Here is a 22,773-nt window from a genome sequence, read left to right on the forward strand (position 1 = left end):
TTTCTGTCTTCAATGGCCCAATTTTGGTCTTAACTATTTTTTTGCTATTCACATACCTAAAGAAGTATTTACTATCCTCCTTTATATTCTTGGCTAGTTTACTTTCGTACCTCATTTTTTTCTTGGCGTATTGCCTTTTTTGTCATCTTCGGTTGCTCTTTAAAAGCTTCCCAGTCCTTCAGTTTCCTGCTCATCTTTGCTATGTTATACTTCTTCTCTTTTATTTTTATACTGCCCTTTACTTCCCTCATCAGCCACGGCCATCCCTTACTCCCCTTAGGATCTTTCTTCCTCTTTGGAATGAACCGATCCTGCACCTTCTACATTATTCCCAGAAATACCTGCCATTTTTGTTCCATTGTCTTCCCTGCTAGGGTATTGTTCCATTGAACTTTGGCCAGCTCCTCCCTCATAGCTCCATAGTTCCATTTGATCAACTAAAATACTGACACATCCAATTTTCCCTTCTCCTTCTCAAATTGTAGGTTTAAACATATCATATTATGGTCACTACCTCCTAATGGTTCCTTTACCTTGAGATCAAATCCGGTTCATTGCACAACACTAAATCTAGAATTGCCTTCTCCCTGGGCAATTCCAGTACAAGCTCCAGTACAAGCTGTTCTAAGAATCCATCTCGGAGGCACTCCACAAACTCCCTTTCTTGGGGTCCAGTACCATTCTGATTCTCCCAGTCTACCTGCATGTTGAAATCCCCTATGACAACTGTATCATTATCTTTGCGACATGCCAATTTTAACTCTTCATTCAACTTACACCCTACATCCAGACTGCTGTTTGGGGGCCTGTAGATAACTCCCATTAGGGTCTTTCTACCCTTAGAATTTCTCAGTTCTATCCATACTGACTCTACATCCCCTGTTTCTATGTCCCCCCCTCGCAAGGGACTGAATATCATTCCTCACCAACAGAGCCACCCCACCCCCTCTGCCAGTCAGTCTGTCCTTTCGATAAGATGTATATCCTTGAATATTCATTTCCCAGGCCCTGTCCGCTTGAAGCCATGTCTCTGTTATTCCCACAACTTCGTACTTGCCAATTTCCAACTGAGCCTCAAGCTCATCTACTTTATTCCTTATACTTCATGCATTCATATATAATACTTTTAATTCGGTACTCCCCTCTCCTTTCATATCAATTCCTATTTCACTTGGCCATACTGTATGATCTCTTCTTGAGCTTTCTACTCCATTGATTCTGTTGTCCTTTTTAACTTTTCTTATTTTCACTTTCCCTTCAACTTCATCCTTATATTTCCAGTTCATCCCCTCCCCCCCACTACTTAGTTTAAACACATCCGTGTTGCAGTGGCAACCCTGTCTGCCAGAATGCTGGTCCCCCGCCTATTAATGTGCAACCCGTCCCTTTTGTACAATTCATCCCTACCCCAAAACAGATTCCAGTGGTCCAAGAATGTAAATCCTTGCTTCCTGCACCAGTTCCTTGGCCACACATTCAGATCCATTATCTTCCTGTTCCTGCCCTCTCCAGCACGAGGAACTGGAAGCAAACCAGAGATAACCACCCTGGAAGTCCTGCTTTTCAGCCTTCTTCCGAGTTCTCTGAATTCCCGCTGCAGAATGTCCTTCCTCTTCTTCCCGATGTCATTTGTGCCGACATGCACTACTGCTTCCGGCTGTTCACCTTCACCCTTGAGGATTCCCTGCAATCAGTCCGTGATGTCCTGGATCCTAGCACCAGGGAAGCAACACACCATCCTTAAATCTCGCCTGTTGCCACAGAAACCCCTTTCCGTACCTCTTACTATGGAGTCCCCTACTACCACGGCTCTTCCTGATGTCTGACTCCTCGGCTCTGCTTCTGAACCAATTTTCAGCTCGTAGACCTGTCTGCCTCTCAGACTGGCAGTATCTTCTGTCCTGACAGCTTCCAAGAGGGTGAACCTGTTTACGAGAGGTACATCCCCTGGGGTCTCCTGTACTTCAAGCATCCTTTCCTTCCTCATCATCGCCCCCTTTCTCTCTTCCGGTATCCTCGGTGTAACGACCTCACTGTAGGTCCTGTCCAGAAAACTCTCGTTTTCGCGGATGAACCTGAGGTCATCCAGTTCTTTCTTCAGTGTTGCAACATGCTCCTTCAGAAGCTGAATCTGGACACACTTTCCACAGCTGTAGCAGCCGGGGGCACCATCAGTGTCCCTGACCTCCCACATTATGCACGTAGCACACTGAATCAGCTTAGCGGTCATGTCTTCACCCTCTGCAATTGTGCCTGGCGTAGTCTCCTCCCTCAGCCTCCTTGGCGAAGACTCTCCAGCCAAAGACTAGCACTTTTCACAACAGGCACTTCCATTGACCTTTATAAATCAAAGTATTGAGTATACGAGTTAGAATGTAATGGTGAGGTTATATAAGACATTGGTGAGACCGAATTTGGAGTATTGTGTGCAGTTTTGGTCACCTAATTACAGGAAGGATATTAATAAAGCTGAAAGAGCGCAGAGAAGATTTACAAGGATGTTGCCGGGACTTGAGAAACTGAGTTACTGAGAAAGGTTGAATAGGTTAGGACTTTATTCCCTGGAGCGTAGAAGAATGAGGGGTGATTTGATAGAGGTGTATAAAATTATGATGGGTATAGACAGAGTGAATGCAAGCAGGCTTTTTCCACTGAGGCCATGGGAGAAAAAAACCAGAGGTCATGGGTTAAGGGTGAAGGGGGAAAAGTTTAAAGGGAGCATTAGTGGGGGCTTCTTCACTCAGAAAGTGGTGGGAGTGTGGAATGAGCTGCCAGATGAAGTGGTGAATGTGGGGTCACTTTTGATATTTAAGAAAAACTTGGACAGGTACATGGATGAGAGGTGTATGGAGGGATATGGGCCAGGTGCAGGTCAGTGGGACTAGGCAGAAAAATGGTTCGGCACAGCCAAGAAGGGCCAAAAGGCCTGTTTCTGTGCTGTAATGTTCTATGGTTCTATGGTTCTACATCTACATTACTTATTATTATATTGTAATTTGTCCTCTACTGTGCCTATTGCCTTGCTTATATAATTATTGTAGTGCCCTGCACTGTTTTGTGCACTTCATGTAGTCCTGTGCAGGTCTGTAGTCCAGTGTAGTTTTTTATGTTGTTTTATGTTGTCTAGTGTAGCCTTGTGCTGTCTAGTGTAGTTTTGTGTTTCATGTAGCACCAGGGTCCTGGAGAAATGTTGTTGCATTTTTACTGTGTACTGTACCAGCAGTTTATGGTTGAAAGGACAATAAACTTGACTTGACGTGACCTGATACTGCCATCTGGTTTAGGTACCATAACACAAGATGAGATCCAATCAGAAGTTGAATGCCTAATAATACTATTTTCTAATATATACTCAATTTCTTGTTCAACAAGTCTATATTTTCCAATATTCATGCGATATGGATGTTGTTTTATAGATTTGGCATCACTGACATCTACATCAGGTGAGACTATTGTGATTCTTTTTGGAACATCAGGGAGCAAATCCCTAAATTTCATGATCAACTGCTTCATCTGTTGCCACTGCTGTGGCTGTAAATGAGCCAATTTTTCATCAAGACTTTCCAAAGTAGTCGAATTTGTCAATCTGGCTGAAATAATGGTGGATTTAAAATAGGCCTCAGATGGATTAGCTGGTAAGTTCCTAGAGATATCAGACTCATTGTTATTGACAACAATGGTCACAGCTTCTGTCTGTTTCCCATGGTACAACTTAAGTATGTTTACATGACTAAGCTGCATTGGCCTTTGTCTATCTGGTATTTTTACTACATAATCCACTTCATTAACTTTAGACACAACTTCATAGGGACCATGAAATTTTGCTTGCAGAGGGTTTGGCTGCATGGGAAACAAAACAAGAACTTTATCTCCCGGCTTGAATGACTTCATTCAGGCTTCCTTATCATACCAAGTTTTCATTCTTTCCTGGCCTCATTTTAAATTTCGCCTTGCTAAGTTGCAAGCCCTTTGCAATCTGTCCTTGAATTTTAAAACATAGTTGAGCAAATTAATATGCAGGTCATTGTTAATCCACTGCTCTTTTAATAATGCCTCTAGCTCTATTGTAAGTTTCTCTAACTTTATTTGTTCCAGCTTCAACTGGAGCTTAGCTGGTTTCCTTTCAGAAAATATTTCTAACACCTCCCCTTCAAACACATTAGTAGATACATAATGGTCAGTTATTCTCCTCTGAATCTCTGCCTTTCTTATAGCCATTTTTACCCTAACAAATCCCAGCTATTTAGCAATGACCAACAAGTGGTCTTTTTTGGTGTCCCCTAATGCCTCAAGGGTTGGCGATGCCAGAAATCCCTCAATATGCATTGCTGCTGTTTCCACACACAAATCAATCAAAAGGGAAGTAACCAATCAGATTGATAATCGATCAATCAATACGCTCCAATTTTGTTCGGATCCTGGACGAGCCCCCAATTTATGTTATCTGCCAGTAGCAATAGATCACAAATTGAGTTAGATTTTAATGTTAAAACCATTATCTTTATTAGTATCTACTCAAAAATATAGAAAATTAAATGAAATAAACAGAAGTTATCAGTGTTATGTGTGTGTGGTTCCCAAGCTGTCAAGCTTAGGAACAGTTCTTAAAGTCTTAAGATGGTAAACCAGAAAGGTCCAGTAATCCATGGAATAAATGAGGGGAGGAACTTGTAAATCCACATTATTGTGTAGAGAGAAGGCGATCACGAAGAATTCCACAGGTTCCACACTGGGAAAATGAAGTAACAGTTGCCAAAGATCTTATCTGTTGAGTCGTTCCAAAATCCACGTAGAAATATCCCAAAGGGGACAGTCACCGAATATCCCTTCACACTAGTGGTTACCACATAGCACACATGAATCCAGGTAAGGGTTAACAAAAGTGGTTGCCGCAGGATACTCCAACAAAATCCACATATGAATCATACGAAGTGACAGTCACACATCCAATGTGCATGGTGGGCCATTAATCAACCCAATCATGGGCATGGGAAAGTATCAGATTTTATCCATTTTTACACAGCAAGCTCCTGCTGACAGCTTGTGGTATAAAACTCCCACTCTCTGTCTCACTTTTCTTCTGAAAGTCCCAACGGTCTGTTGCAGCTTGTTATATTGACATCATAGTCCTGCCTCATCCAGGCTTTTTAATGTGACACCCACAGTAAACAGAACCATGGTTGTGTAACAAATTGGACTGCAGCAATTCAAGAAAGCAGATGTCAAGTTCTTGAGCCAGACAAGGCTGGGCAATTTAGCGAAGACGGTGCACGGATAAAACCTATCATTGATCAGGGCTGTGCAATATGTCTAATAGTGCATGTATCAGAATCCATCATTAATCAGGGCTGTGCGATATGTCTAACACAGTGTGTGGATTTGAATCTGTTATTGATCAGGATTGTTCAGTATGTCTAACACAGAGTGTGGATTGGTATCCAATCATCATTTTTATTTGTTGTCATTTCTGGGGGACCCCATAGTATAGCTATCATTTACAACCCAGTTCTAATTGTCTGTGTGTCAGCTTCTCGAATCTCTGCCTTCACACAGTACGCATGACAGACTCTGCACAGAAGTGACTGAATGTCCAATGTGGTCCATGGGTTGCTTAATTGTTCAATGGATCTATGTTAGATCCTTGGACTTTTCTGTACAAGGACGCTGCAATAGTCACTTTTGTCTTTAAAACTTTCCCCCGGTCCATCACCTCACCCACACTTGTCAAATTCAGAGGACAGAGGCGTAACACATGCAAGTTTGAGAGACCAGGGCCAATGACTAAATGACTAGAGGTAGTTTGGAGTTCAGAACTCCTGTGGTTGGAGTCCTGGTGTGTGTGTGTGTGTGTGTGTGTGTGTGTGTGTGTGTGTGTGTGTGTGTGTGTGTGTGTGTGTGTGTGTGTGTGTGTGTGTGTGTATTCGTGTGACTGTGTGTGTGTGTGTCTATTCGTGTGACTGTGTGCGTGTGTGTCTGTGTATGTCTGTATGCATGCATGTGTATGTGTCTTTTTTTGTGTGTGTGAATGTGTGGGTCTATGCATCTGTTTGCATATTTGTGTGTGTGTGTCTGTTTTGTGTGTTGGTGTGTTTTTTGTGTGTGTCTGTATGTGTGTGTGTATGGTTCCTGTCTGTGTGTCTCTGTGTGTATGTGTGCGTTTCTGTGTTTGAGTATGTGTGTGTGTCTGTGTATGTGTATGTATGTGTCTGTTTTTGTATGTGTGTGTGTGACTGTGTGTGTCTGTGTGTCTCTCTGTAAGTGTGTGTGTGTCTCTCTCTCTCTCTATGTGCCTCTGTGTGTGTCTGTGTGTGTGTGAAATGGGTTTGTTTTGCTGTTGTTCCTGATTGAGTTCTATTGAATGTTGTGGACGTGCTCTGTTGCCACTGGACTGTGTGACAGCATTTGCAGGGGCCCCCTGCACATCGTCAGGTGTGTTGGTTGCTAACACAAATGAGGTGTTTCACTGTCTATTTCCATGTAGATGTGCTAAATAAATCTGAATCTGATACTTCCAAATAATTAGTAATCTGCCCTCGAGCAAATGTTTTTCTCATTTTCTTAAGCTAGAATGAAAGCTTACTCCAGTTCTGGCGGAGCTGCAGTTGAAGGTGGTTTTATTATTCCCCAACGTGTTACAGTGCACAAGGAGCCCATGTAAAACGACAGTACTTCTCAGTGTTTGAATAAAGGGCATTGTGTGCATTGCTCAGATTCAAATATTGATTGAAATTCCTTGCACCTCCAACAAGTGCAATTAACTACGAAATCAAATGTACAAACAATATAAAATGGACAGCCCAATGGCGAAAGCTAGTTGCTTAACAATGCAATACTGAGGAATCAACATCAGCTGTGAACCCACAAGTAAGCAGTGAGATATAGTAATTAGAAATAAAATAACAATGCAAATCAGGAAAGATGCAACAGTTAGTGACCGTCATCCACTATCCATTTGGATACTGCAGCTCCCTGGGGTTTCCTGCAAAAGCACCTCATGTAGATGGACTCAATGGTGGAGGGGGCTTGACCCATGATGAGCTGGGCAGCATCCGTTACTTTTTGTAGGATTTTCAATTCAAAGCGATTGGTGCAACCAGTCAATATACTCTTTTAGATAACATGCCAAATCTTCACAAACTCACTTTCAAGGAGCCTTCATCTCATGTTCTTGATATTTATTGCTTATTTATTTAGTACTATTTATTTTTTGTTCTTTTGCATTTGCACAGCTTTCGGTCTTTGGCACACTGATTGTCCATCCTGTTGGCTGCAGTCATTTACTGATTCTATTATGTTTCCTGGGTTTACTGAGTATGTCTGCAAGGAGATGGTGACATATATATACTTTGATTATACATTTATTTTAAAATTTGAACTTTGAAATACATTAATCTGTAATGATCTTCTGCCCCTTTAATTGACCATATCTCCTTTTAGTATTATCTGGAAACTTAGCAAAAGACCAGCAACGTTTACCCACTGTGACTATTTACCTACCTCCACTCCCTAAACATTTTTTACTTGTCCTTGGCTGCATTTCCTACTTTGCCTATAATTAAGTTTCCCATCAAACACTTCTTGGAAATCCAGATTACTGGCAGCTATGCTCATACCATTGACTATACTGCCACTTATTTGGGCCCTGCGCTCCCAGTGTCCTCCAATCTCCATTGTCCTCTGAAGTCAGAGGTATGTTTGAAGTTCATCAATACTTCCACAATCCCTATCGTCGATCGTACAGGAGATTGGTCTATACAGCTTCACCAGAGCCCTGCAGGTTGGCTTTACCCATTTCCATCTCTCCTCTCAGGACATAGGGTTGGACTTTGAGAATTTGAGACATAGGGTTGGACTCTTTATCTTTCCAAATATTCAGTAATGTTGGTCAGACAAAACCCACCTGTTGGAGCCTGCATTTTACAATACTTTCCATCTCCCGGAGTTCATCTTTTTCTTCCTCTGGTCAGAGATGTTTTGCTTTCTGCAATGCCTAGATTGGTCCCTATTTCTCTGAACTTATTTTACCCCTCACCTGCCTAGTTCAGGGATTGGCCATTTAAAACAAGATAAGGACAGCAAACGAAGAAACTTGCATTTATCTTTTGCATTCACTTAGAGAGATGTCGATGCTCAATTATTGAGAAGACTCAATGGTATGTTGATGTACTAGCAATAATTAAGTGAATCTGAATCTGACTCAAGATGAGATCAGTAAACTTCTGAAATAAAAGGAATTGGTTTACTTTTGTCACAATTACTGAGATACAGGGAAAAGCTTGTCTTGCATACTGATCATACAGATCAGATCATTACTCGGTAAACAGAATGCTGAATAGCTTTCTATTTTTATTTACTTAGAGATACAGCACATTAATGAGCTCTTCCAGTCCAAAAAGCCCACAAAAAAAGAATCTAAGCCCACTACCAAGATCGAAGCTGTTTGGTAAAGAAAGAAAATAGGAAAAAAATCCTTATCATATTGTGAAATATGTTATTAGTCAACATCTGTACTTTAACAGCAAATCAAAGGTTTTGACAATAGTTCAAAAATGGTCCGCACAATGTTTGAAAGTCTTGGTTAGATTCAGAAATTGAACATTGGATCTTCTCTAAATTTAAGCATGACATAACATCACGTAGCCATTGAGCATGAGTAGGCGGAACAACATCCTTCCATTTAAGCAAGAGCGCCCTCTGAGCTACAAGAGAAATAAAAGCCAAAATATGCAAAGCAGATTTCTCCAAAATAATATCTTTTCCTCCAACAATACCGAACAAGGCAGTCAAAGGGTTCGGCTTAAAATTTACTTTGAAAAGTACAAAGTTTGAAATACTTCCTTCCAGTATTTTTCCTTAAAAAAACATACTAAACCCACACCACCCCGTAACCCTCTATTTTTCTTACATCCATGTGCCTGTCCAAGAGGCTCTTAAATATCCCCAATGTGTTAGCCTCCACCACCATCCCTGGCAAGTCAATCCAGGCACCCACAAAACCTCTGTGTAAAAAACTTACCCCGATGTCTCCCCTAAACTTCCCTCCCTTAACTTCGTACATATGGCCTCTGGTGTTTTCTATTGGTGCCCTGGGAAACAGGTACTGGCTGTCCACCCTATCTATGCCTCACATAATCTTGTAGGCCTCTATAAAGTCCCCTCTCATCCTTCTATGCTCCAAAGAGAAAAGTCCCAGCTCTGCTAACCTTGCCTCATCAGACTTGTTCTCCAATCCAGGCAACATCCTGGTAAATCTCATCTGCACCCTCTCCATAGCTTCCACATCCTTCCTATAATGAGGTGATCAGAACTGAACACAATATTCTAAGTGTGGTCTCACCAGAGATTTGTAGAGTTGCAACATGACCTCTCTACTCTTGAACTCAGTCCCCCTATTAATGAAGCCTAGCATCCCATGGGCCTTCTTAACTACCTGTGCAGCGACCTTGAGGGATGTATGGATTTGAACACCAAGGTCCCTCTGTTCATCCACACTCTTAAGTAATCGACCATTAACCCTGTACTCAGCCTTCTGGTTTGTCCTTCCAAAATGCATCACCTCACACTTATCTGGATTGAACTCCATCTGCCACTTTTCTGCCCAACTCTGCATCCTGTCTATATCCTCTTGTAACCTTCGACAACCTACAGCTCCATCCACAACTCCTTCAATCTTCGTGTCATCTGCAAACTTACTCACCCATCCTTCCACCTCTTTATCCAGGCCATTTATAAAAATCACAAAGAGCAGGGGTCCTAGGACAGATCCCTGTGGCACTCCACTAGTCACCGACCTCCAGGCAGAATGATTTCCTTCCACAACTACCCTCTGCTTTCTTCCTGTAAGCCAATTTTTTAATCCAACAGCCAAGGTTCCATTGATCCCATGCCTCATGACTTTCTGGATGAGTCTCCCGTGGGGGACCTTGTCAAATGCCTTGTTAAAATCCATGTAGCAGATCTTCTCTAAATTTAAATAAGACATAATATCACGTAGCCATTGAAGATATGTAGGAGGAGTAGACTCCTTCCATTTAAGCAAGTCTTAAATTCAAAACAATCTTTTTATGATATCTGGGGACCTTTCCTAAATTATTTTTCCAATTTATAAAGTTTAACAGTGCACAGACTTTTATGTATATTTCTATCTTCCCTTCTTAAGTGAATATGTTTTTTTCCTAATTATCCACTATCATCCATCAGCTTTTTTCTTTGGTAGTTGGTAGGGGGTTGACTTTTTTTATATAAAAAATTTCTTTTATGATGTATGATCTATCTTTAATTTTTTGAATACAGAGTGGTATACCTTTATGTATTATGCTATAACATTTTGATCAATTTTATTACAATATATGAATGTACACAATTTATGTTGAGACGTATCTATGTGTTGCACTCTGCAAATCTTGTTTTTTTCTTCTGAATAAAAATATTATAAAAAGGAAAGAAAAAATCCATGTAGACCACATCCACTGCCCTACCCTCATCAATTTATTTTGTTATCTCTTCAAAAAACTCAATTAGGCTCGTGAGGCATCATCTTCCCTTCACAAAGCCATGTTGACTATCCTTGAGTAGACTGTACTTCTCCAAGTGCTCGTAAATCCTGTCCTTAAGAATCCTTTCCAATAGTTTGCAGACCACAGACGTAAGACTCACCGGTCTATAGTTCCCAGGTTTCTCCCTATTACCTTTTTTAAACAAGGGAACTACATTTTCCATTCTCCAGTCCTCTGGCACTTCCCCTGCAGCCAAAGAGGATTCAAAGATCATAGCTACTGCTCCAGCAATCTCTTCTCTCACTTCCCACAGCAACCTGGGGTATATCATGTCCAGCCCTGGGGACTCATCAATCTTGACGTTTTTAAGCAGATCCAACACTTCTTCTTCCTCAATCTCCACATTGACCAGCACACAGGCCTATTTCAACCTCACCCTGATCAAGGTCCTTTACACTTGTGAATACTGAAGCAAAGTCTCCATTTAGGACCTCCCCAACCTCTTCTGCCTCCAGCCACATGTTGCCCTCTTTATCCTTTAGGGGCCCCACCTTCATTCTTGTCATCCTTCTGTTCTTCACATACGTGTAGAACGCCCTGGGGTTCTCCTTAATCCTCCATGCCAAGGCCTTCTCATGCCCCCTTTGAGCTCTATAAGTCCTTTCTTTAGCTCCTTCCTGGCTACCCTATATTTCTCATGAGCCCCTCCTGCTTCCTGCTTCTAATATCTAACATATGCTTCCTTCTTCCTCTTGACGAGTTGCCTCACGTGTTTCGTCAGCCACGGTTCCTTTTTCCCACAGTTTTTCCTTGCCTCAGTGGGACAAACCTATCCTGAACCCAGCACAAATGGTCCCTAAACTTCCTCCACATTACTTCTGTGCTTTCACCCTTGAACATCTGTTTCCAATTTACTCTCGCTAGTTCCTGCCTCATCCCTTCATAGTTAGCCCTTCCCCAGTTAAGCACTTTCCCATTTTGTCTGTTTTTATCCTTTTCCATAGCTATGCTGAAGCTAAGGGAGTTGTGGTTCATTACCCAGAACTAGATCCAGTATGGCCTCTCCTCTCGTCAGCCGGTCCACATACTGTGTCAGGAATCCTTCTTGAACACACCTGACAAATTCAGCCCCATCTATCCCCCTTGCAGTCAGGAGGTGCCAGTCAATATGAGGGAAGTTGAAATCACCCATAATTTCACCATTTGCTCCACCATTTCATCACAGCTAATTTATTATCTTTCTCAACTCTGTTCTCCTGTCTTCTCCTTGTAAACTTTGATGCTCTGACTAATCAAGAACCCATCAAACTCTGCTTAATAAATACCCAATGACTTGGCCTCCACAGCTGCCTGTGGCAATGAATTCCACAGATTCACTACCCTCTGGCTAAAGAAATTCCTCCTCATCTCTGTTCTAAATGGATGTTCCTCTATCCAGAGGCTGTGTTCTCTGGTCCGAGACTCATCCACAATAGAAAACACCCTCTCCTCATCCACTCTATTTAGGCCTTTCAACAGTTTGTGGTTGGGGTGACTCGGGTCTCCAATGATCCTTCAGGCCCTTTTTACACTCCTGTCTTTGTAAAGGTCCTGAATAGTGGGAAGTTCACATTTACAGATGTGCTGGGCTGTCCGCACCACTCTCTGCAGAGTCCTGTGATTGAGGGAGGTACAGTTCCAGTGATGCAGCCAGTCTGGATGCTCTCAGTTGTGCCCCTGTAGAAAATTCTTAGGTGAGGTTTACTGTCAGTGACCCAAATACCTGCTGGTCCTCAGCTGCCTCACAGGCCTCACCTCTCTGAAGTTACTCCAATGCTGAATTATTTCATCATATTAAACCAATACTAACCAGGTGCAACACCCCATCTTTTCCATCCATAGGCATTCACTGAAACAGAGCTTTCTTTTGAAGTCCTGCTAAGGCTCAAGCCATTTTCAAAGTTCCAAGTTAAAATAGAAGTATTATCCAAATAAGCTGGGTCCTGATGAAGGGCCTCAGCCAGAGACATTGGTGCTTTATTCCCCTCTGTAGACGATGCTTGAGCTGCTGAGATCCTTCAGCATTTTGCTTGTGTCGTTCTGGATTTCCAGCATCTGAAGAATCTCTGGTGTTTATCGAGGTCCATGTGTTATGATTCCAGCCCCCTCCTTTGTGAGAATTGCCAGAGCCCTAGTGAAGGGGGGGTCAATGACCCAAGAGAAGAGAGAGATACGTGCGGTGTCCCTCGTTTCACGGTGAGGCAAAAGCTGGCGACTGTGGTCATTGTCTCGTGGAGACTCCTTTGTGAATTGGGAACTGTACTACATGTATACCCTCAGGGCAACGTGGGTGGAGAGATGGAGAGAGATTGCATCATCCCAACCTGATTGACATCTGAGACCCCGTGAGTTCAGATAAAAGAGGGGTTGTAAAGACGGCCCCCCCAGACGCACCAGAAGACACGCTAGAAATCCTGTGACAGCGTTTAATAGCGACAGCCAGTGGGGGGGGGGGGTTCGTGTGCGTCTTTTCCTTGCCTGGGATTGGCGACCTCACCACGGAAGAATGGCTTTAGCTACCGGAGAGGCCACAAGTGAACGGCCACCCCCCAAAGAGACTCCGACGGATCGAACTCATAAAGGTTGGAAAACCCGCCGGGTAACTGTTCCATTCTATACCTATCTCTCTCTCTCTCCAACAAAGTGCACCACTGCGACAACCAAAAGACGGCAGCTGGTGGAACTGCAGTGACCTCGAGAGACTTTTTACATTGGACAATATATATTACCCCTAGACAACGATAGAGCTTATTTCTTATTGATTATTACTATACCTGCACTTTAGATTGAGTATTGACGACGTACGTTATCTGAATGTTTGTATTAACCTTACTTTTGTGCCCCTTTATAAATAAAAACTTCTAAAAGATAGTGCCATCAGACTTCAACGGACCTCTCCATCTTTGCTGGTAAGTGATCCAGTTACGGGATACGTAACACATGTATATAACAATATACTACCTCGAGATTAACTGGACTGGACTGGATAAACTGGACTGGTCAAAGAACACTGAGGCTGTCTACAAGAAGGGTCAGAGCCGTCTCTATTTCCTGAGGAGACTAAGGTGTTTTAACATCTGCCGGACGATGCTAAGGATGTTCTACGAGTCTGTGGTGGCCAGTGCTATCATGTTTGCTGGTGTGCTGGGGCAGCAGGCTGAGGGTAGCAGACGCCAACAGAATTAACAAACTCATTCGTAAGGCCAGTGATGTTGTGGGGGTGGAACTGGACTCTCTGACAGTGGTGTCTGAAAAGAGGATGCTGTCCAAGTTGCATGCCATCTTGGACAACGACTCCCATTCACTTCATAATGTACTGGTTATGCACAGGAGTACATTCAGCCAGAGACTCATTCCACCGAGATGTAACACTGAGCGTCATAGGAAGTCATTCCTACCTGTGGCCATCAAACTTTACAACTCCTCCCTCAGAGTGTCAGACACCCTGAGCCAATAGGCTGGTCCTGGACTTATTTCCACTTGGCATGATTAACTTATTGTTATTTAATTATTTATGGTTTTATATTGCTATATTTCTTCACTATTCTTGGTTGGTGCAGCTGTAACGAAACTCAATTTCCCCTCGTGATCAATAAAGTATGTCTGTCTGTCTGTCTGATTCGTTTTTTGTCAGCAATCATAGACAAAAAGAAATGCAATAGCATTTTATAAAAACTTGTAATAAACAAAGACTGGCAAACAGCCAATCAGCATAGGAAGACAAACTGAAAGTAAAAATGATACTGAGAATGTGAGTCCTTCTAATGAGTCTGTAGGCTATGGAATCAGTTTGGTGCTGAGGGGAGTCTGCACCAGTTCAGGATCCTGGTGGTTCAACATTCAAAGTAAAATTATTATCGAAGTGTGTATATGTCACCATATACGACCCTAAAATTCATTTCCTTGTGGGCATTCACAGTAAATATAAAGAAACTCAACAGAATCAATGAAAAACTACTCACAACACAGATGGACAAGCAACCAGTGTGTAAAAGACAACTAAATGAGCAAATGCAAAAGGTAAAAAAAAAACAAATAATAAATAAACAATAAATATTGAGAACATGAAATGAAGAGTCCTTGAAAGTGTGTCCATAGGTTGCGGGAACAGTTCAGTGCTGGAGTGAGCTAAGTTGTCCCCTCTAGTTCAAGAACCTGATGATGAGAGGATAATAACTATTCCTGAACTTGGTGGCACACACAACATGCTGGAGGAACGCAGTAGGCCGGTCGGTCAGCATCTATGGAAAAAAAGTACTTCTGTCCGAAATGTCTCCTTTTTTCATAGATACTGTCTGGCCTGCTGAATTCCTCCAGCATTTTGTGTGTGTTGCTCAGATTTCCAGCATCTGCAGATTTTCTCTTCTTTGTGATCCTGGTGGTGTGGGTCCTGAGGCTCCTGTACCTCCTTCCTAATGGTAGAGATGAGAAGAGAGCGTGGCCTGGAAGATGGGGGTCCTTAATTTATGGATGCTGTGTTCCTGCTTCGTGTAGATGTTCTCAGTAGTGGAGAGCACTTCACCCGTAATGGATTGTGTCCACCACTTTTATAAGCTTTTCCACTTAAGGTATTGGTATTTCCATGCCAGGCAGAGTCAATATATTCTTCACTGCATATCTATAGAAGTTTGTCAAGGTTTCCTCTGACATGCCAAGTCTAAGCAAACTTCTAAGAAAGTAGAGTCAGTGCTGTGCTTTCTTCGTAATGGCACGTATGTGCTGGGCCCAGGACAGATCCTGGATTGACCTAAGAGCTTCTGCTTTGGACCTGTTCACTACTGTTCATATCACACCGTTCCTTAGAGTTATAGAACAGGAGCATAAGATCAGCTCCTAACCTTGTCCTCTCCAATAAGAGCACTGGATCCAATGTACATAACCCCTCCGTTCTCCCAACCATTAACATTCTGTATGGACCTTCAGGAATTACTGTGGAAACGCTAGGTTGAAACACACATCTTTTGCAACACATAAAATGCTGGAGGAACTCATCAGGTCAGGCAGCATCTGTGGAGATGATTAAATAGTTGCTATTTTGAGCGAGACTCTTTATCAGGACTCTTGTTTCTTGGCCAAAGCAGCCTGTTTGAAATTCCACTGCCTGGGTATGGATTACAGGACCTAATGGCTACGGTTCATAATGCTGCATTTCCTGTCTGCCTGATTAGCCTGAAATTCCTCTCTTCATTAGGACAATAGGATTTTATTTTTGAGCTTTTAAATTGGCCAGTGAGCTTTTAATCATTGTAAAGCTGCAGGTTGCAAGACAGATTTCATGTACCTGTACTGACACTTCCCCAGTGACTTTTAGTCCAGAATACAGAGAGCATCAATTCCATGCAGACTTTAACCACATCCTTCCAAAACAAGCATTGTCTTCAGATAATTGAAACAGTGATGGGGAATGCAGTAATTTGCATGTAAGTTGCATGTCATCCTGGACAATGACTCCCATCCATTCCATAATGTACTGGTTAGGCACAGGAGTACGTTCAGCCAGAAACTCATTCCATCGAGATGTAACACTGAGCGTCATAGGAAGTCATTCCTGCCTGTGGCCATCAAACTTTACAACTCCTCCCTCGAAGTGTCAGACACCCTGAGCCAATAAGCTGGTCCTGGACTTATTTCCACTTGGCATAATTTACTTATTATTATTTAATTATTTGTGGTTTTATATTGCTATATTTCTTCACTATTCTTGGTTGGTGCGGCTGTAACGAAACCCAATTTCCCTTGGGATCAATAAATTATGTCTGTCTGTCTGTCTCAAAGTATGTACATTTATACAGCCTTGAGATTCGCCTTCTTACAAGCGTAGGAGAACAAAGAAACCCAAAAGGACCCATTAAAACAAAAATCTGTCTAATGCCCAATGTTCAGAGAGAGAGAAAGAGAAAATAATGTGCAAATAGCATTCAATACTGAAGTTCACAAAAGGTAGTTCACACTGTGATAAGGGGCCCAAAACTGTTCACAATACTCCAAGTGAGGCCTCACCAGTGCTTTATAAAGTCTCAATATTACATCCTCGCTTTTATATTTCAGACCTCTTGAAATGAATGTTAACATTTGCTGTCCTCGCCACCGACTTAACCTGCAAGTTAACCTTTAGGGAACCCTTCACAAGGACTCAAAAATCCCTTTGCACCTCAGATTTTTGTATTCTTTCTCCAATTAGAAATAGTCACAACCATACACTTCCCGACACTGTACTCCATCTTCCACTTTGCCTATTCTCCTAATCTGTCTAAATACTTCTGCAGCCTATTTCCTCAAACTTACCTGCCCCTCACCCTACCATCATATCATCTTCAAACTTTGCAACAAAGCCATCAATTCTATCAACCAGATCATTGAAATATAACGTAAAAAGGATCAGTTCCAGCCCAGACCCCTGTGGAACACTACTAGTCACCAGCAGCCGGTCAGAAAAGGCTCCCTTTATTCCCACTCTTTGCCTCCTGTCAATCAGCCACTGCTTTACCCTTGCTAGAATCTTTCCTGTAATATTGTTTGATTAAGAATTCTTTGCTGATCACTAAATGCATTGCAGATTATATGTAAAAGTACGTAAATGGCATACGTCATTATGCCATCATGCCATACATTTGCGACTCACTTAAAGTAAAAATGAGGTTAGATTTTGAGCTCCCTTGTTTTATGTTTTGGAGTTATTTTAAAATGAACCCGAGATGACTACCTACCTGTTGAAGCGCAGTGAGGTGCTCGAGTTAAACAACAAAGTGCAGTGAGAAACAGTCCAATTAATAAAAAATCGCAGCACATTTTTTTTCTTTGGAGCTGCAGTACACAGGGTTACAGTTGGACAGCATGTAGCATAACAGTTGGCTTTGTGCGATTACAGCAACAGTGATCAGAGCTTAATTCCACTGCTGCCTGTTATTCTCCCTGTGACCGTGTGGGTTTCATCCAGGTTTCCTCCCACACTCCGAAGATGTACAGGTTAGGTTTAGTAAGTTGCGGGCATGTTAGTTTGGCACAGAAAACATGTATAAGATGATGGGAGGCATTGATCATGCGGATAGTCAAAGGCTTTTTCTCAGGGCTGAAATGGCTAACATGAGAGGGCAGTTTTAAGGTGCTTGGAAGTAGGTATAGAGGAGATGTCAGGGGTAAGTTTTTACGCAGAGAGTGGTGAGTGTGTGGAATGGGCTGCCGGCAATAGTGGTGAAGGCAGATACGATAGGGTCTTTTAAGAGACTCCTGGACAGGTACATGGATCTTAGAAAATTAGAGGGCTATGTGTAACTCTAGGTAATTTCTAAAGTAAGTACATGTTCGGCACAGCATTGTGGGCCGAAGGGCCTGTATTGTGCTGTAGGTTTTCTATGTTTCTATATTCTAGATACTTGCAGGCTGCCCCAGCACAACCTCAGACTTGTTGATAGAAACAACACATCTCACTGTATATTTTGATGTTTTGATGTACATATGACAAATAAAGCCAATGTTTATTACCTCTTGGCCTGGAGAGACCTCAGATCTGCTGACGTGGAATCTAGACACACAACCTGCTGGGATCTGCGAGGACACACACAACCTGCTGGGATCTGCGAGGACACACACAACCTGCTGGGATCTGCGAGGACACACACAACCTGCTGGGATCTGCAAGGACACACACAACCTGCTGGGATCTGCGAGGACACACACAACCTGCTGGGATCTGCGAGGACACACACAGTGCTGGGATCTGCGAGGACACACACAACCTGCTGGGATCTGCAAGGACACACACAACCTGCTGGGATCTGCGAGGACACACACAACCTGCTGGGATCTGCGAGGACACACACAACCTGCTGGGATCTGCGAGGACACACACAGTGCTGGGATCTGCGAGGACACACACAACCTGCTGGGATCTGCGAGGACACACACAACCTGCTGGGATCTGCGAGGACACACACAACCTGCTGGGATCTGCGAGGACACACACAACCTGCTGGGATCTGCGAGGACACACACAGTGCTGGGATCTGCGAGGACACACACAACCTGCTGGGATCTGCAAGGACACACACAACCTGCTGGGATCTGCGAGGACACACACAACCTGCTGGGATCTGCGAGGACACACACAACCTGCTGGGATCTGCGAGGACACACACAGTGCTGGGATCTGCGAGGACACACACAACCTGCTGGGATCTGCGAGGACACACACAACCTGCTGGGATCTGCGAGGACACACATAACCTGCTGGGATCTGCGAGGACACACACAACCTGCTGGAATCTGCGAGGACACACACAACCTGCTGGAATCTGCGAGGACACACACAACCTGCTGGGATCTGCGAGGGCACACACAGTGCTGGAGGAACTCAGCAGGGCAGGCAGCGTCCATGGAGAGGAATAAACAGTTGATGTTTTGGGCTGAGGCCCTTCATCAGGACTGGAAAGGAAGGGGGATGAAGTCAGAAAGAAGAAGATGGGGAGGGGTCGGAGGTCAAACTAGAAGGTGATAGGTGAAACCAGATGTGTGACAGAGGAGTGGATGAGGTAGGAAACTGGGAAGTATAGGCGAAAGGTAAAGGGCTGGAGAAGAAGGGATCTGACAGGAGAGGGCAGTGGAATATCGGAGAAAGAGAAGGAGGGAGGTGATGGGCAGGCGTGGAGAAGAGGAGAGGCCAGAGTGGGGAAATGAAGAAGAGGGAAGTAGGAGGGCGAATGCCCCTCCCCCACCAATTTAGCTTCACCTATCACCTGCAAGTTGTCTTCTTCCCACCCCCTACCCTCTTATTGCAGCTGCTTCCCCCTTCCTTTCCAGCATCTGCAGAATCTCGTGTGTTTATGATCTGCTGGAGGGACTGTGCATGCGGAGCAGCATTTGTGGAGGGAGTTGTTGACAATTCATGTCCTGAAGTAGCATTCCTTTCCCCACAGACGCTGCTGAACTTACCGAGGTCCCCAGCAGTTTGTCTCACCCGACCAGACCTGCGGCTGAAGCTGTTAATTTGCTGCCCTCTGATGGCTGATGCATCACACTGCAACTTCCCTGTAAATGGATGAAACACGAGATTCTGCAGATGCCGGAAATCCAGAAACACCCACAGAATGATGGAAAAGCTCCGCAGGCCATCCAGCATCTGTGGAAATGAATGTGTCGGATTGGGACCCTTCACTTGGAAGGGGGCAGAATTCAGAATAAGAAGGTGGGTGGGGGGAGAGGAAGGAGGACAAGACAGCAGGTGAAGGGGGAAGTGGGAGGGTATTGGAGGGAGGAATGAAGTGAGAGGCTGTGAGGTGATAGGTGGAAGAGGTAAAGGGCTGAAAAAGAAGGTATCTAATAGAAGAAGAGGGTGAAACATAAGAGAGAAGGAAGGTAGAGGGTACCGGGAGCCATGATAGGCAGCTGAGCAAAAGAAAAGGTCTAAGAGGGTAACCAGAATGGGTAAATATAATGAGAGAGAAGGATGGAGGAAGGAGAGGGTACTGGAAGTTAGAGAAATCGATGTTCATGTCGGAGTATGAGGTGTTGTTCCTCCAACCTGAATTTGGCCTCATCATGGCAATAGGGGAGGCCGTGGGCCAACAAAGAGTTCAGACTAACACACCAAAGGTTGTTGCTATTTCAAAGACAAATCCCCCAATAAATTTCCTAAAAAATGTTTTTTGAGCTCAGAATCTTTAATAAAGATTCTGCCAGTGTGCAGATGTGAAGAGATTTATTTTTTAAGATTCAAGATTGTTTTAATGTTAAAGGAGAACAAGTTCATTGTTGTGGAAGGGATTCCTTATGAGGTTACTGTCCCTTTTTCAGTACCTTTTTGTAATGCTACTGTGACACTGTAGTTCCCTTTGGGATGAATATCTATGTCCTTGATGGTGGGTAGGCTGGTGCTGGTAATGAGTGGGGCAGTTTATACTACCCATTGTAGAGACCTCCTAACCGCTCCAGGGCAGTTTCCATCCCATACAGCGATGCAGCTTGTTAGGGTGCTCTCTACTGCTCATCTGTAGTCAGACTTGTGCATATTCCAGCCACCTTCAACCTCCTCAGAATGTAGCGGCATTGGCAAGCTATCCCGCTTGTGTAGGATCCTGTACTTGCTGCCTGGAAGGAAGTCCGAGACTATGCATTATCACACCCTGCATAGGCTAGCTCTGTTCTGCCCTCTCAGAAAGCCGAACATGAATTGAAGTTCGTTCAAAAGTTGGGGAGATTCCATGAGGATGCAAATCTACTTAGTGGTGATCTGAGAGGGAGAGGTAGAGATATCTGTGTGGTGCCCATTCCAGACAGACACCTTTGGGTCTATCTGCATCACTGCCATGTGCCTTATTGAGAGCAGGTTTGGGCCCCTTATTTAAAAAAAGATATGTGTTGGCATGGGAGAGGCTCCGAGAGTGATTCCAGGAATGAAAGGGTTAACATATGAGGAGTGTTTGATGCCTCTGGGTGGGTCTGTACTCACTAGAGTTTAGAAGAATGGGGGGGGGGTTCTCATTTGAACCTATCAAATATTGGAAGTTCTAAAATAGGGTGAACGTGCAGAAGATGCTTCCGATAGTGAGAGAGTCTAAGACCAGAGGGACGTACTTAGGACAGAGGGATGTCCAGTTAGAACAGAGATGAGGAAGAATTTCTCTAGTCAGAGGGTGGTGAATCCATGGAATTCATTGCCATGGACAGTTGTAGAGGCCAAGTCATTGGGTATATTTCAAGTGGAAGTTGATAAGATCTTGATTATTAAGGACGTCAAAGGTTACAGGGAAAAGGCAGGAGAATGGGTTAAGGGTGAAAGGTGAAACATTTAAGGGGAATATGAGGAGAACCTCTTCACTTAGAGGGTGGTGAGACTGTGGAATAAGATTCCAGTGGAATTGGTGGATGTGGGTTCAATTTCAACACTTAAGAGAAATTTGGATAGATACATGGAGGGGAGGGGTATGGAGGGTTATCGTCTGGGTGTAGTTTGATGGGACTAGTTTGGACCAGACTAGATGGGTGAACCAGCCTGTTTCTGTTCTGTAGTGTTCTATGACTCTATGACCCTAATGTAATTGAAAGAGAAAAAATGATGGTATGGTGGAGCAGACATGATGGGTTGATGGCTTAGTTCTACTCCGATGTCTTAAGGACTTATGGTCTAACTGCCAATTAAAACTCTTGGAATGGAGCAACTGCGATGGAGGTCTGTCCTTCAGTGTTTGCTCAGAGCTGCACTCAGTGCTGCCCTCTGGTGTTCATATGATGCTGCTATACAGTGATCACTCAGTGCTGCCCTCTGGTGTTCATATGATGTTGCTATACAGTGACCACTCGGTACTGCCCTCTGCTGTTCATATGATGCGGCTATACAGTAATCACTCAGTGCTGCCCTCTGTGTAGATCTCGTCCACCCAGAGCTGGCTTTGCGTGCTAGGACAGGTATGTCCCTGTTTCACCGGGATATGAGGCCTCACCTCATTTAGTCCGCCTGTCGAAGTGGTGTATTGGGGTGTGGCTGCTCTCACATGCAAACAGCTATATGGAGCCACAGGTGAAAGCTGAGTGTCCAGTGGGGACCAAAGGTGAGTGAGCTGCCCTTGAATGGACACGGAAAGCCCCTTCACCAGAGGTGCTGCCCCTCCCTGGATATCCCATACACTCCTTTAAGTGTCGTGGTCATAGGAAAGCACAGTAAAGGCAGTTAACGAGGTGCAAGGGCCATGACAAGATAGACTGAGATCAAGAGATCACTTTTCTCATCTCAGAATCTGTTAACAGCAGGATAGTATCTGTCCCTGAGCCTGGTTTGACAAATATTTCCTCTTCAAACTCTATATAACTGTAAAGGTAAACTGTGCAGGTCAAAGAGCGGGACTAATCCGTAAGCGAGTTGAAAGGGGCTGTTGGTACAAAGGAACTCCTTAAGAATGCTGTAGATGGGTGGGGGGAATGATGGGGATTAGCTCCCACTGCCTATTAAATGCCCCCAGTGGCATGCACCTCAAACAGCCTCTGACAACCAGGTCCAGTTCAGGGCCTTCACGTGCGGCCTAGCTACTAAGCCTGTTGGAACCATTTCTACTGACAGGAGAAGGGGCAAAGGTGGACCACTGGGGCACCTTAAAACTCTGATCTCAAATCTCCTCTGCCTTATAGGCTTCAGGAGTAAATCCTGTGAGAAAACTGTGGAGCTGGAATTCCTACAGCAGTCCTCCTATGACGCGGGCGCCAAACTGTATTGATAGCTGCCATTCCTTCCGATCATCAGCTTGCTACG

The sequence above is a fragment of the Hemitrygon akajei genome, chromosome 10 (genome assembly GCF_048418815.1).
Source record: "Hemitrygon akajei chromosome 10, sHemAka1.3, whole genome shotgun sequence".
NCBI lineage: Eukaryota > Metazoa > Chordata > Chondrichthyes > Myliobatiformes > Dasyatidae > Hemitrygon > Hemitrygon akajei.